This window comes from Mesoplodon mirus, assembly GCF_964341445.2.
Source record: "Mesoplodon mirus genome assembly, chromosome: 15".
NCBI classification, from domain to species: Eukaryota; Metazoa; Chordata; class Mammalia; order Artiodactyla; family Ziphiidae; genus Mesoplodon; species Mesoplodon mirus.
This window is the reverse complement of record NC_138991.1, coordinates 60,037,346-60,052,105: the sequence shown is the minus strand read 5'-3', so window position 1 is coordinate 60,052,105 and position 14,760 is coordinate 60,037,346.

Genomic DNA, 14,760 nt, shown 5'->3' with positions numbered 1-14,760 from the left:
GCTTATTTTCCCCTTTGAAAAGTTAATCCAGGCTGATACCTACCTCTCGGGATTACAGGACATGACAAATGCAAAGCACTTATTTAGTACAGTGTGTGGCATATATTAGGTGCTTAATAAATGAGAGTTGAAATGATGGAGTGTCACTATTATCTCTAGATTTCCTCCTTCCCTGGAATGTGGGGTCAGAGTATTATACGGCCCCCTCCCTGGGGCATGATTTGGGTTTATCCAGGTTCTGGATCCATGGATCTTGGCCAAGGGCAGTTGTACTATAGGGTTGCTCATGTGGGGACTTTGGAGATGGGTAAATTGCTAATTAAAAGGAAGTCACAGGACTTCCCTGGTGGTGCAGTGGTTAAGAATCCGCCTGCCAATGCAGGGGACATGGTTTCGAGCCCTGGTCTGGGAAGATCCCACATGCCGTGGAACAACTAAGCCCGTGCGCCACAACTACTAAGCCTGAGCTCTAGAGCCTGTGAGCCACAACTACTGAGCCCACATGCCACAACTACTGAAGCCCACGTATCTTAGAGCCCATGCTCACAACAAGAGAAGCCACTGCAATGGGAAACCTGTGCACTGCAACAAAGTAGCCCCTGCTCACACAACTAGAGAAAGCCCACATGCAGCAACGAAGACCCAACGCAGCCAATTAATTTAAAAATTTAACAACAGGAAGTCACTGCTTTTTACTTATTGAAGTATTAAAAAAACGGAGAATTCAGGGCTAGAATGATCAATCACAGATGAATTCAGTTTTCATGGTGATTTTCAGAAATACAAATAGAGTGACCATATCATTCTTTTTTTTAAAATTGAAGTGTAGTTGATTTACAATATCATGTTAGTTTCAGGAGTTCAACAAAGTGATTCACTTATGCATATATATTTTGTTTCTGATTCTTTTCCATTATAGGTTATTACAAGATATTGAATGTAGTTCCCTATACTGTGTAGTAAATCTTTGTTGTTTATCTGTTTTATGTATAGCAGTGTGCATCTGTTAATACCATACTCCTAATTTATTCCTTCCCCCTTTCCCCTTTGGTAACCATAAGTTTGTTTTCTATGTCTGTGGGTCTGTTTCTGTTTTGTAAATAAGTTCATTTGTATTATTTTTTAGATTCCACATATAAGTGATATCATATGATATTTGTCTTTCTCTGTCTGATTTACTTCACTCAGTATGATAATCTCTAGGCCCATCCATGTTGCTGCAATTGTTTCATTCTTTTTTATGGAGTGACCATATTCTGAATTAAAAAGGCAGGTGTGATTGACACCAAATGGGGCTGATAATACTAATGTTTGGGTGTCCTGGGGTGCTTTTAACACAACAAGCCCTCTCTTAAACATCCTGTGTTTTTTAGCCACTCACAGAGTCTGCACTGAAATAGGTGTTAATGTCGACCCCATTGTTTAGATGAGGAAACAGTGTTTGCCCAAGGAAGTAAGGGAGATGACAGCGGGATTGAGATTAGCACCAGGCAGAGGGGCTCCTGTGTCAGGTTCTTACTTGCTACGCGTAGGGCCTCCGAATGGGGAATAAATGCTCAAAATAGGGAGTATCATAGAAAATCTGAGATGTACGTTCCCTCTGGGGATAAGGTCTTGGGCTTTTGGAGTAGCACTTTTTACTCTGTTACCCAATTCTCAATGACTGACTGCGTGCAGGCTTATGCAAGGAAGCACACATTGATACTATTATTAGAGAAAACCCTGCCTCTGCGAGCAGTCACCTTCTAGTCTCTCTCCCTAGCGCCTCGCACGGTGCCAAGCCCAGGGCCGACATATCTAAGGAGCATCACAAATCACCAGGTGCTGCTCTGGGCTCTGATGATACAGTCGTGAGCCCTGTAGAGCCTTTTCTAGCTCTCAGAGATCACACGGGCTAGTCAGAAAGACAAACGCTAAACAGATCGTCACAGCAGCAGTGAGAGGAGAGGAGATGGCCCTGTGAGCAGGCATTCAGAGGAGCTGGGGCCCAGCGGGGCTTGTTAAGCTGCTGAGAGTGAGGCTGGGGGCGGGGATTCAGGGAGATGGGTCAGAGTGTGCAGTGGCTTTGTTTTCAGGAAGAATGAAAGAGAAATGTTAGTTAAAAATAAGGCCAGTGGTAAGGCCAGTGGTTCTGGAAAACCTGGGGTCCCAGAGCAAGAGGCGAGGTGGAGATGATGCTGATGCTGTTAGGGTCCAGACAGCGCAGGAGGGAGCAAAATAAAACATTTTGATCTAAAGCCTAAGTGCATTGAGGAGTCACCGTAAGTCAGCCTATGTATTTATCAATCTAGCTGTCTGTCCGTCTATCAGATGTATCATCTATCTATCTATAAATCCACCCGTCTATCACATATTTATCCATCATCCATCTATCCATCCATCTATCTACCTACCTATCTCTATCATATGTCTATTTATCCATCCATCCATTAAATCTATCATCTCTCTTTCTCTCTTTATCTACCTATCTGTCTCTATCATGTCTATCTATCTATTCATCCACCTATCCTCTCTCTCTGTCTCCCTATCTACCTATTTTTCTGCATCATATATATATGTCTATCCGTCCATCATCTGTCTATGTATCCATTTATCTACCTACCTACCTACCTCTATTATATCTATGTATATATAAATATATATTTCTATATATCTATGTTGATCCATCCATCCATCCTCTCTCTCTCTCTCTGTCTCCCTATCTACCTATTTTTCTCTATCATATATCTGTCTGTCCACCCCATCCATCATTTGTCTGTATATCTATCTATCTATCTATCTATCTGTCATCTATCAGCAATGGGTTGGGATATCATTTTCCAAGAACACGGGAACAGATTAGAGGGTGTGAAGAGACCACGGGAAGGCCAGGTAGGGGTTACAACAAGAAGTGAAGTTTGAGCTGGGATGGTAGCAGTGGAGAGGGGTGAGAACTATTAGGAAGGAAACTAGAAACACATACAGGTGAGAGACCTGGCCACCTACGTGTCCCCACAGGGCTTTGCATTTCAATCATTGCCCCATTTGCCCTCTCCTGTCCCTGCTAAGCGTGGATTGCTGCTGACCAGGGAAGTATTTGCTCAGGAATCCTGTCGCTTTTTTCAGGGCAGGGTCCAAGACGTACGACCCGGTAGATCTTGGTCAAAACAGGCCTTCTGAAATAGTCTGTGCCCATCTGCCCATGAAGTTGTGGGTCCCTGGGGAGTGTGTGGGCGGTAGCAGGTGACCAAACGGTGAAACTCAGAATTTAAGGAGAGAGGGGTTCGAAACAGCCAGGCGTACTTTCTGAGGAATTGGGTTGACAGTCTGAAAAAAGACACCCCTTCTCGCTGCTTTGCTTTCTCCCACCAAGTGTTCAGCTGCCCCGGTGGGTACCAGAAGGATGAACGTGCTCTGGGAGAGAGGCTGGCAGTTCTGCTGATGACAGCACGAAAGCACAGCGTCTGCTCTCCGAGGAAAGCAGTGCAGGCTCCCAGGGCTGGGGGCCATGGGGAGCGACCCTGGGACCCGTGAAAGAGCCATTGGGACAGATCCCTTCCTCTGCACTTGCTAGCCTGCACACCCCACACACGGAGACAGCGCCACTCGGCTGTGGGGTCGGAACCTCAGCTTTGGCCCCTCTTTCACTTCCCAGTGACTGACAGCCTCTTCTCCAGGATGCCTTTAACTCAACAAAGCCCCCAGGCGGGCTGTCACTCCGAGGGAGGATCTTTGCAAAGCCGCCTGGTGAAATAACCAGCGATGCAAACGATGAGACCTTTCATTTCTTATCTTTCTTTTTATGTGTTCCCCCGTCATCAGGCACTTTACAATGTTACAATGTTTCGTCTGCTCCCAGCTCATGCAGCTCGAAGCCAGGAGGACCTCAGGCTACCCCTGTCCTAACTGAGAACTCAAGACTTCTCCCTGCCTTTGGCTAAAGTCCTCCAGTAGCATTTTCATGGAGCAGTCTGAGGGATTTGAAGAGCAAGTCTCTGGCAGAAGCAGTCTCAGAAGGATGTGAGGGTGTGAGTGATGGATTCCTCCCATCCTGTCCGGATCGGTTTGCATTTACATAATGTGCCACGTCCCTGAGGACTGGAAGAAACCCACAGAAAGCTGCCTGCGGTCTAGTCCACATCCTGAGTCCCTCTCTCACGGCCCCTGGCCTCCCCACCCTCCTCACTGCCTGTTACGTTGCAAACTGGGTGATACCTTCATTACCCTGAAATGTGTTAATCCAGGTGCCTTTTTAGCAAAACCTGAAGGTTTTCTGGCTGCTGGAGGCCATTTGTGACTCTTGGCCCCGTTTGCATAATAAGCACTCATATAATAAGCTCATTAGAGGAAAGGTCCAGTCCCTCAAAGGCCAGATTAGTGGGTGCTCAGGAAGTGTGCTCTGCAAGACAGAAGACAGCAGAGCAAAGCCTGGATGTTGGCAGCTCCTGCCCTTCTCTTCCCCCGCTTCGTACAGTCCCCGTCCGAGAGGTACCAAGGCCACGTCTCACAAAGACCTTCCAACACACTGGTGCAGGGCACTGCTTTCAGTCATTCAGACCACTCTCAGCTGTGTGACCCCCCAATAAGTTACTTAACCTCTCTGAGTCCCAAGAGCCCTCGCCTGTCAAGTGAGGATGACAGTGAAGTTCTTGTGTAGAACTTGGAGATCTTGGGTTAAAATGCTTGGGCAGTGATCCAACAAATATTTAGAGCAGGGCCTAGGGTGAGGCGCATGAGACAGGGCCCTGCAAGTACAGGGTTAGATCCTGTCTTTATGTACAATGTTGGTATTTAGTCCACTGTGCACTTTTTACATGTATTTTGATTTTGTAAACAATTGCATGAAAAATGGTGTATCTTGATGACTGAGTTTTCTGGTGCCCCTGCAGTTTTGTGCCTCACCCTGGTATGGGCCCTGATTTTGAGCATCAGCCATGTGTGAGGCCCTAGGACAATCAGTTTGGTTTGCAGTGGTGTGTCCCTCAAGATGTTTTGAGTGGCCTGGAATAGATTTCCCAACGTAATGGGTGGAACCCAATGAGGGCGTTTGTTATTTTAGAGAACAAGAATCCTCTGGAATAAGACAGGGTAGGTTCAGAGACTCAACGTCTCAAAGAGTCACGAGACCATTTCTGTCTAGAAATGTTCATTTTCTTTCATTTTATGAGCACAGTGGTGTGGCCTCTAGGCTTGTCCCTTCTCGGTTTCAAGACAGTCACTGTAGTTCCAGTCGTGACACATAGAAATGACAAGATTGGCCCCATAAACTCCTCCTGAGAAGCATCAGGAGAGCAGCGGTCCAGGTAGAAGGAACAGGTTCTCACACTCCAGAGTGGGGAAGGGGTTTGCTTGTTGGAGAGTAAAGGGGAGTCATAAAGGGGTACAAGATGGGCTTGGAGTGGGTAACAGTGGTTGGTTACTCAGAGCCTTTTAGGTCGTGAAAGGGAACATGAGAAAGTGTGTGTGTGTGTGTGTGTGTGTATGTGTGTGTGTGTAAACCACTAGAGGGTTTTGAACAACAAAATGACTTTCCAATTTCCAGCTTATTAAAACATCCCCAGCTGTTTTGTGGTGATGTGGATGGAGTACCAGGTAGAGAGTGAAGACAGAGACTCTGATTAGAGGACTATTGCTGTGGTCTTGGAGAAAGGTGATGTGGTTGGGACTTGGGTGATGTGAGCAAAGAAGTATCTAACTCACATGTCCAGTCACGTGCAGTGATTCACAGATAACTTACAGGCACAGCTTCTGGGGGGTGTGTGTAACAGGACTGGTTTGGGGTGAGACAAGAAGGTGAGCTGAACACGTGGTCCCCGCTGTAGACAAGGCTGGAGCAAGAGTGTGGCTGTGAAGTGATGTAGAGAGAAGGGGAGATATTACAGCATGTTTTTTATTGTGGTAAAAAAACATAATATAAAATTTGCCATCTTAACTATTTTTAAGTTTACGGTTTAGAATTGTTGACTCTATTGAATATACTCATGCTGCTGTGAAACAGATTCTCCAGAACATTTTCATCTTTTAAATCTGAAACTCTCCTCATTAAACACTAACTCCCCATTTCCCTGTCCCCCCAGCCCCTGGCAACCACCATTCTACTTTCTGTCTCTATGAACTTGACTATTTTAGATAACGTATATTAGTGGAGTCATATAGTATTTGTCTTTTGGGGGCTGGTTTAATTCACTCAGCATAATATCCTCAGGGTTCATCCATTCTGTAGCATGTGTCAAGATTTCCTTCCTTTTTAAGGCTAAAGAGTGTTCCATTGTGTGTATATACCACAACTTTATCCATTTGTCTGTTGATGGACACTGGGGTTGCTTCCACCTCTTGGCTACTGTGAATAGTGCTGCTATGAGACATGGGTGTACACATACATCACAGCATACCTTTCTTTTGCCTGGAATAATCCAGGAGAAGAAGGAGAGAGAATGAGGATGCAGGAGAACAAGCAGAAAATTGCAAGAGCAGATCCCTTGACATTGACAAAGAGCAGGGCCCTGAGGGGCACCTGGGCACAAAAGCCTTTCTGTGTCCCCCATTTCTTTGACTACAGGAAATAGGCTTCATTCAGCCTCCATGACCTTCCCTGAGTTCCAACAGGGCAGGTTCACAGTTGTTAATTAGGGAAGGGAGGGGATGTGAGACAAGGGAGAAACAACCAGTCTAGAGAAACAATAGTGCAGCCTTGGGGCAAGGTCCTGGTTGCCCTTCGAGGGATACACACAACAGTATCCTCGAGCTGTTTTGCAGATACTGAACCCCCCTCTAGGTGGAAGAAGTTAATGACCAACAATGGTATGCTGCCCACAGGCACTAGGCCCCGGACCAGTTGGAACCAGAAGGTTGATGATGCTGACTCCCACTTAGCTCACCACCCACCAATCAGAAGAAAGTCCACGAGCTGATCACATCCTCCTCTTTGAACCATTACTATAAAACTCCTCACTAGCCCCTCCAGGTTGGGACACTCAATTCTGAGAGCATTAGCCTGCTGTGGCCCCCTTTGCCTGGCAAAGCAATGAAACTGTTCTTTTCTACTTCACCCAAAACTCTGTCTCCGAGAATTAATTCAGTGCCAGGGCCGAGAATTAATTCAGTGTCAGGGTTCAGAGGCCGATTTGGCTTCAAGGACACAAGAATCTAAGTGGAGGGGCTGATAGGAATAGGGTCAGGGATGCTTCTTTCACAAGAATAGGTGGGGAACCAGGGAGCAGATTCACAGGGAGGCTGGTAGATTTGGTGACAGGCGGGTGAAGAAATTCCTGTTTGAATGCTTCTGTTTCCTATTGAAGTTAGAGATCAGACTGTCGGCTTCGTGTGTGTGTGTGTGTGTGTGTGTGTGTGTGTGTGTTGAGGGGGGTGGGATGGGACATCAGAGGTGCCTTCCCGTTAATAGGATGAATGATTAACAGGAAGTACTTGAAATCAAGCTGATGCATCCCCTTATGTGCCAGGCAGACAAAATAAAGCTCAGCTTTGTTGTCAGACAAAAGCAGCTCTTATTATAATGGTTGGCATTCAGAGATAATTCAACTATAAGAGATAATAACACATCAATCAGTCAGGAAATGTTTCACCCAGTAATACCAACAGTATAATATGCGAGTAATAGACTGTTCTGGACACAACCAGGAATTTTCTTTTACTGAAATACTCCCATTTCTAGCAGAAGCTGAATGCTGATTTTTTTTTTCAGCTTCTATTTGGAGGGTCTGTTTATTTCTTTCTTCCTGAGGGGATAGTGAGATAGATATTGTAAATGGTGAGGACTTTTTATTGTTTCTGACAGTTATCAAAGAAACATTTTTTTTTTAGAGCTGGGCCATAGTCTGAAAAATAAACCCATTTGGGATTTTTGAATCAAGCCTGTTGAGTTATGTGTGGTCGTCACTTGTGGGTTTCAGGGATCCTAACTGCACTTATTAATGAGGGATGGTTATAACCTGTGTGAATGCAGGGACCCATGTGTTCCACTTTTGGTTTGATGCCACTTCAAGAAATAATAGTCCAGTTTCCGGTGATATAAATCACATCCTTTGTTTGCATTTCTGGAAGGTCATCAAGGTAGGGTGGGGGCGGGCAACACCTGTTGAAATCCCCTTTACATTCTTTCTCTACATCCCAACTCCGAAACTCTCTAGAGGCTGCCCCTCCACGCACCTCGGAAAAGCTCCCTTCCTCATCGAGGCTTTCTAGTCACTCCCTTGACTCCTGTCTCCACGCCACACTCATAGTCAACGCTCCCCGAAGGCCCTACTTTCCCAGCACAGCCACCTGAGAAATGTGGCTTGACCTCCATCCTCACGCTATCTTTTTTTTTTTAAGTGAAAGCTTTGCTTATCTGCTGGTGCCTGACTTACGTCCTCCCCTATGTGACAGAGGATGTCACAAGCCTGCATCTGACATTAATTAATTTATTTATGTTTGCTGTGTTGGGTCTTCATTTCTGTGCGAGGGCTTTCTCCAGTTGCGGCGAGCGGGGTCCCCTCTTCATCGCGGTACGCGGGCCTCTCACTATCGTGGTCTCTCTTGTTGCGGAGCACAGGCTCCAGACGCGCAGGCTCAGTAGTCGTGGCTCACGGGCCTAGTTGCTCCGCGGCATGTGGGATCCTCCCAGACCAGGGCTCGAACCCGTGTCCCCTGCCTTAGCAGGCAGATTCTCAACCACTGCGCCACCAGGGAAGCCCCCGCTATCGTTTTTTTTAAAGCATCATATTCCAAAAGAATCTTGTTCTCTTTTTGCCCTTCACTCTGGCAGGAAGTGTGCAGCCAGACCTGCTCACACGTTTTCTTTTTGCCCCCATGATATAAGAAAATGCGGAGGAGAAGGAGAACAGAAAACCATCTTGGCAACTTCTCTGGGCTCAGAGAGGACTGGGATGGGTTTCATTCCGCTCGGGATTCAGCGCTAGCTTCGTTGGTCCCTGCGTTAGGACTAAGGTGAAGAGAGGGAGGCATTTGTCCTAGTCAAACGATTGAAGAGGGCACCAAGAGACTCAGTAACCAAGATGAATCCTATTTTCATGCAAATCATCAAGATTAATGTCAAAGTCTGATACATAAAGTATCAAAAATTTAATTGACAGCATCTGACAGAGTTGAATTAGCAGAGGGCAAGGGAGGTGAGTCATACTAGTGTAGAGTTGCATCATGACTTTATTTAAAATTTTTAGATTGATCATCGTAGATTCTTACATTAATTTGTTTTTTAAATAAAAATAGCATTCAAATATCATGCATGATGATTACTGAGATTTTTTGGTACTCCTTAAGCTTCATGCCATGAGAGAGTACCTCGCTCGCCTCACCCCAATCCCAGCCCTCCTTGTGGCTTAAATTTGCCATCTCTGTGCTTCTCTGTAATTGCAGCTTCTTCCTACACCACTTCCTAGTAACTGACTGCGGTCTGCCAGGGGCCATGCCATAAGGACATCTTGATTGAGCTGATATACTAGCCAGCCCCTAGATGGGGCAAATTTGCTGGGGCAACTTGCCCTGGTCCAATCCGATGTGGTGAGTGTGGAATCCTACAGACCCAGCCATGGCCAGTTGTACAGAAGAAACTATTCAAAACAGCAGTTGAAAGGGGCAGTCACTGCCCATGCCTGTAGACTCAGCTTCAGTACAGATTTCTTTGGGGGCAGGAGGCATTATCTTATCAGTGCCCGAATTGTGAGTGATACTTAGGAGAAAACTGATCAGGTGTGCAGTTCCCACTTTCTAGATGACAAAACTGACCACATGGTCAGAATTTAAGTCATAGTGCACAGATGTCCTTCCTTGGCCCATAAGCTTGGAAAGAGCACTGCTCACGTGCTCACTGGCTGAAAGTTTCTTGTAGTCCTCATGATCTGATTACGTGTACTTTGTGGATATTTAGGAACTTCCCGAGTGAATAGCTAACGATTAATAGTAAAATTAGCATTGGCTACGTCCTTCCTTTTCCTAGGAGTTCCACATGAGTTACCTCAACAGTTCTATGAGATAAGCATTGTTATTATCATTTCAGAGGCAGAAACTGGGGTGCTCTGAGGAAAGAAATCCTCTTAGCTTCCCTGAGAGCAGGGATTTGCATGCGGGTGTGGAGCACACTCTCTCAGCTTCCCCTTTGTGCTACCTCCAGCAAGCTCAATCCTTTCCAAGAGTAAATGAAGCTAATTTTATCTTCCGAATCCAGTTTCCCAAGGCAGGCATCTTTTAGACATCCATGGCTATTGGCTGGATATCCGTCTGCAGTTCCTGACTCAGGACAGACTGATTCCTGCTGGACCCTAAGCCTCACCATGGCAGGGCCTGACCGATGATCTCTTCAGCTCTCATGCTAGCACAATGCCAGGCACATTACCAGGCTCTGGGTGAATACTGCTTGATATAAATGGAAATGGGATGGTGAAATGCTGAAAAAAGGTGCATCTTTGAAAAAAATGTCTTCTTTTCCCATAGACAGGATGAATCAAAGGGACCAGAGGCTTGTTTTCAGTACCTGGAAAACATGCTTCCCCATCTGGCCTGAGAACACTGAGAGAGAGAGAGAGAGAGAGAGAGAGAGAGAGAGAGAGAGAGAGAGAGAGAGAGAGAGAGAGAGAAAGACAATGAGAGAGAGAAGGTGCATTTTCCAGCCTCCCCAGAAAAAAACAAAAAGGAAAACAAACTTTCCCCGCTAATGTGGCTGAGAGTTTCTTGCAAGGTGCTTAGCACTGCCTTGTATTTTTCTTTCCTGGCTCCTCTAAGTGTACCCCCCACCCTCCCTTAACCTTCCCTACTCCCCCTGTGCCTGGGTGTCAATTACAGCTGACTCTGCAGGCTCCAGCCCCCAACACAACAGCCGGGCATGATGTCTTGGGCCCCATGGCATAAGGCAGTGCAGCTAATTAGCCAGGCTTGGCTGTGCCCTCTGCTTCAGCTTGAAAAGCTTCTTGAAAAACAAGTTTCTGGCATTGGAGCGCATTGCTTTGTGCTTTCTATTTCCTCTAAATGTCTCCATTGTGTTACTAACAGTCTCATTTTATGCAAAAAAAAATGAGAATTTTTTTCCTGATGCTCTATTTTCAGCTGGTCTTTGAAATTAGATATAACTGCTTATATAGATATCATGATGATGATGATGACAGCTAACATTTATTGAGCACATGATACCTGCCCAGGACAGTTATAAGCCCTTGATGCATATTGACTCATTATATTCTCATAACATGTAGGTTGTATTATTAACCCCATTTTGCAGAAGGGGAAACTGAGGCTTAGAGAAGTTAAGTAACTTATTCATGATGATATAGCTCCGTTTTTCTTTGTTCTAGGTACTACCAGCTATTTTCCATAAGTAATCTCTTGTACTCCTCTCAATATGCTCATGTTCTTTATAGATTTGGAAGCTGAGGTTTTATGAATTTAAGTAGGATGCCATAAATCACACACTGAGTTTGGAAGACAGATTTGAACTCCAGTAGCCTGGTTCTGGAGCTCATCCTCCTTGTGGCTACCCACTACTCCCTTTGTCATATAAGAAATGGCTTCCATGATTCATGTGGAGCTGCTTTGCTGCGTTATGCCCTGATGATGCTGCAGGAAGCTATAGGTTGCATTGGAAGTTAGTAGTCTGGCCTGGGGACCAGACACATCTTGGTGGGGATTCCAGCTCTGCCACACCCTGACCAGCAAGTGATCTCAGGCAAATCATTTACTTTCTCTAACTTTCAGGCATAAATTCTGAGAAAAGGAGGTAACATAAAGGTCATTATGAAAGTCAGAGATAATCTATGTAAAATGGTACCTAGACACGCAACATGATTATTATGAGCTCAAGTAAAATTGTTTCAAGAGTCAGTCCTGAATTCAAATATTGGCTCTAGTATGAGTGGTGTTGGGGACATTGAAAGGTTATTTACATTCTCAAGTCTCAGTCTTCCCCTCTTTAAAATGTGAATAACAGTAAAATCCAGTAAAACAGTAAAAACCTCACAGGATTCTATGAGGTACTGTATGATTACACACCGGGATATAATAGCGTTCAGTCAAGAGTAGCTATTACTGTAATTATGAACACATTAGTTGAATCTGAGCACAATAGAACCACTGGATTCAAGTTAAAGGAAAGTTCTCTGAAGAGGAGAAATAACAGTGATTTACAGCTTCTGTTCTTCCCCCTGTACCGTTCTATTGATGGAGGGGGCTGTATGTTGTGATTAACTAAAATCAACACCTTCAAGCAGATACAGTGATGCTTTTTATGAAAGAGGAGACAGCAGGACTGTGGCCTGCTAGAAAGGGGTGTGACTCTTTCCATGACACTTTAAGGAGCTCACACTTCCTCTGGGGTTGCAGAAATAACTCATGTGTCAACAGAACATCCATAAAGGACATTGAGGGCATGATCAGTTTTGTGTTAAGGGCTCTGATCACTCATCATAACAGGGGCTGGACATTTTCGAGAAATGCATAATTATCTTGGTATTTCACCATTTCCTCATGCTTACCAAAAAAAGCCAGCTTTACTTTGTCAGCCTCCTGTGCAGCTAGGAGTGGCCATGTGACATGTCTGGTCACCGGAGGTTTGCGGTGGGCATCTGCGGAAGCTTTTATTTTTCTCGTGGAAGGGGGCACCTGCAGGTGGCGCTCTCTGTCCTTCTCCTGCCCCTTTTCCTCATCTTTTATGGTGTCCATGGTGGGGCAGTAGCCACTGATTGACAACCACATGGGACACTGGCTCTGACATCATAGAGCAGCTGACAAGACAGGCTACCTCTGAAGTCACATTGTGTGAGAATATTAATCCCTTATTCATTTATACCCTGGCAATTAGGATTTCTGTTATTGGCCACCAAAAGCATTTCTAAATGAAATAAACTAAAAAGGTATTGCAAAGTTTTATTTCATATATAGAAGTGCTGTGTGTGTGTGCGTGTGAGATATGGGATGTTAGCTTTTCCATATAAACTACTTATTAGATTCGGGGTTAGGTATGAGGACATATTATCATGTAACTATTTATCTTGTCTTTCCTTTTTTTTCATCTTTTCATTTTCTTCCAAAAGCTCATTTGCCATTTTCAAACAGAAAAAGGTATATTATGAAAAGCACAAACCTCACTTCTTACTTTTGAAATCCTCCATCTTTGCTTGCATTCCTTGGCCCATTGGCTACCTGTGACCAGAAGAATCTTTTCCAAGTTATCATCTGACACAGGGATCAAAACAGAGTTTTGAAACAGCTTTAATAAGTTTGAGGTGGCAAGTTTTTGCTGAAAAATTTCAATTATCAAGAGATATTGATATTTCTCCAGGAAGAAAAACACCATGACCAAGGTTCCAACTCTCCTATAGAGAATTTGGAGAGAACAATGAGATCAAAGTGGGGCAGATTCATGTGTGGGAAGGAAAAGTTCAACAGTGACGGTATTTGGTGCTTTTCTACTTAAGTTAACCCTTTAATGGCAGAAGAGACTATACATATACCCCTGAATGGTGCATCATATAATTTCCTTGAAAATTGTACTTTATCTTATAGATCCACGTAAAATTGTCATTGCTTCCCATCAGATACCCATGTTGGTTTATATAACATAACGGGGCTCCCGCGCCGATCACTGAGCCAAATTAATGATGCAGAGAGATGTCCATGTTTATCTTATTGGGTTGTGTGTTATCTGGCTTCCAATTTGAGAAGACTGGGAACTGTTTTGTAGCCAGAATGCAAGTACCCAGGGACAAGTTTAATCAATTTCAATTTGAAAAGCTTTTTCCAGGTGAGAAATATCATTCACACATATGATCCCATTTTGATCTCTATAGAAACCCATGGCCATCCTTCGCACAAATGTAGTTTGATTTTTGTGGATGCCATTAGTGAGAAAACTGAGTCTCATTTCAGAGTCAGGGCTCAGATCTTGGATCATCAATTGTCCATCCTTAAGCGCTTGTACTGCATCAGGCTGCTTCTCATTCGTTAATGAGCATCGTTGATAGGATGGACCCTGGGACTGTCCCAGAGGTGGCCTTGCCCCTCAGTCCATCATCCTATAGAACGGCTCTCCATGTTAATTGCCCCAAATAGTAGTGCCCAGGAGTTGAACATTTGCTTTTCACGTATGTTGCCACATTTTGACATTCACAATAAACATGAGAGGTGGGTTTGCTAGCGTCCTATTTTGACAGACGTCGGAACCTAGGCTCAGAGTATGTGGGGAATTTGCCTAACACCACACTGCTGGGAAGTGGACATGAGGGAATTGAGCTGTGGTTTTCTTGCACCCAAACTCTTAGCTAATCACTCCTCAGTTTTCTAGCTGCCAGGGCAAACCAAGCTCCCACCTCCTCCACCTCTGGCTCTCATGTTCCCCATTGTCTGGCCCTGTCACCTGCTTTATCCTGTAGGTGATTGCAGAGCTACTCAGAATCACTAGTAATTGAATTAAAGTGATGTGCGGTTGTCTGCCCAATGCGTTTAGTTCATCACTTCTTTACCTGTAAATAAATTATGAGGAAAGTGGAGAATTATGAGGTGGGGGGGACTCTTCAAAAAAGCCAGGGGGAAAAATATCCAGAGTGATATAATTATCTATTTGCTGCTTCTGGTCCACAGACTTGCCAGCTTTTATACACACACACACACACACACACACACACACACATGCACACACACATATATATGATTATGGAAGATGAAAAGGAAACGCTTACTTCAGCTTTTAAGAGTGATGTAAGCAATTTTACATTGCACTTACTCCCCAGGGGTGGTGTGAAAATGTTTCTAGTAGATTAAAGTATAATAAAAACATTG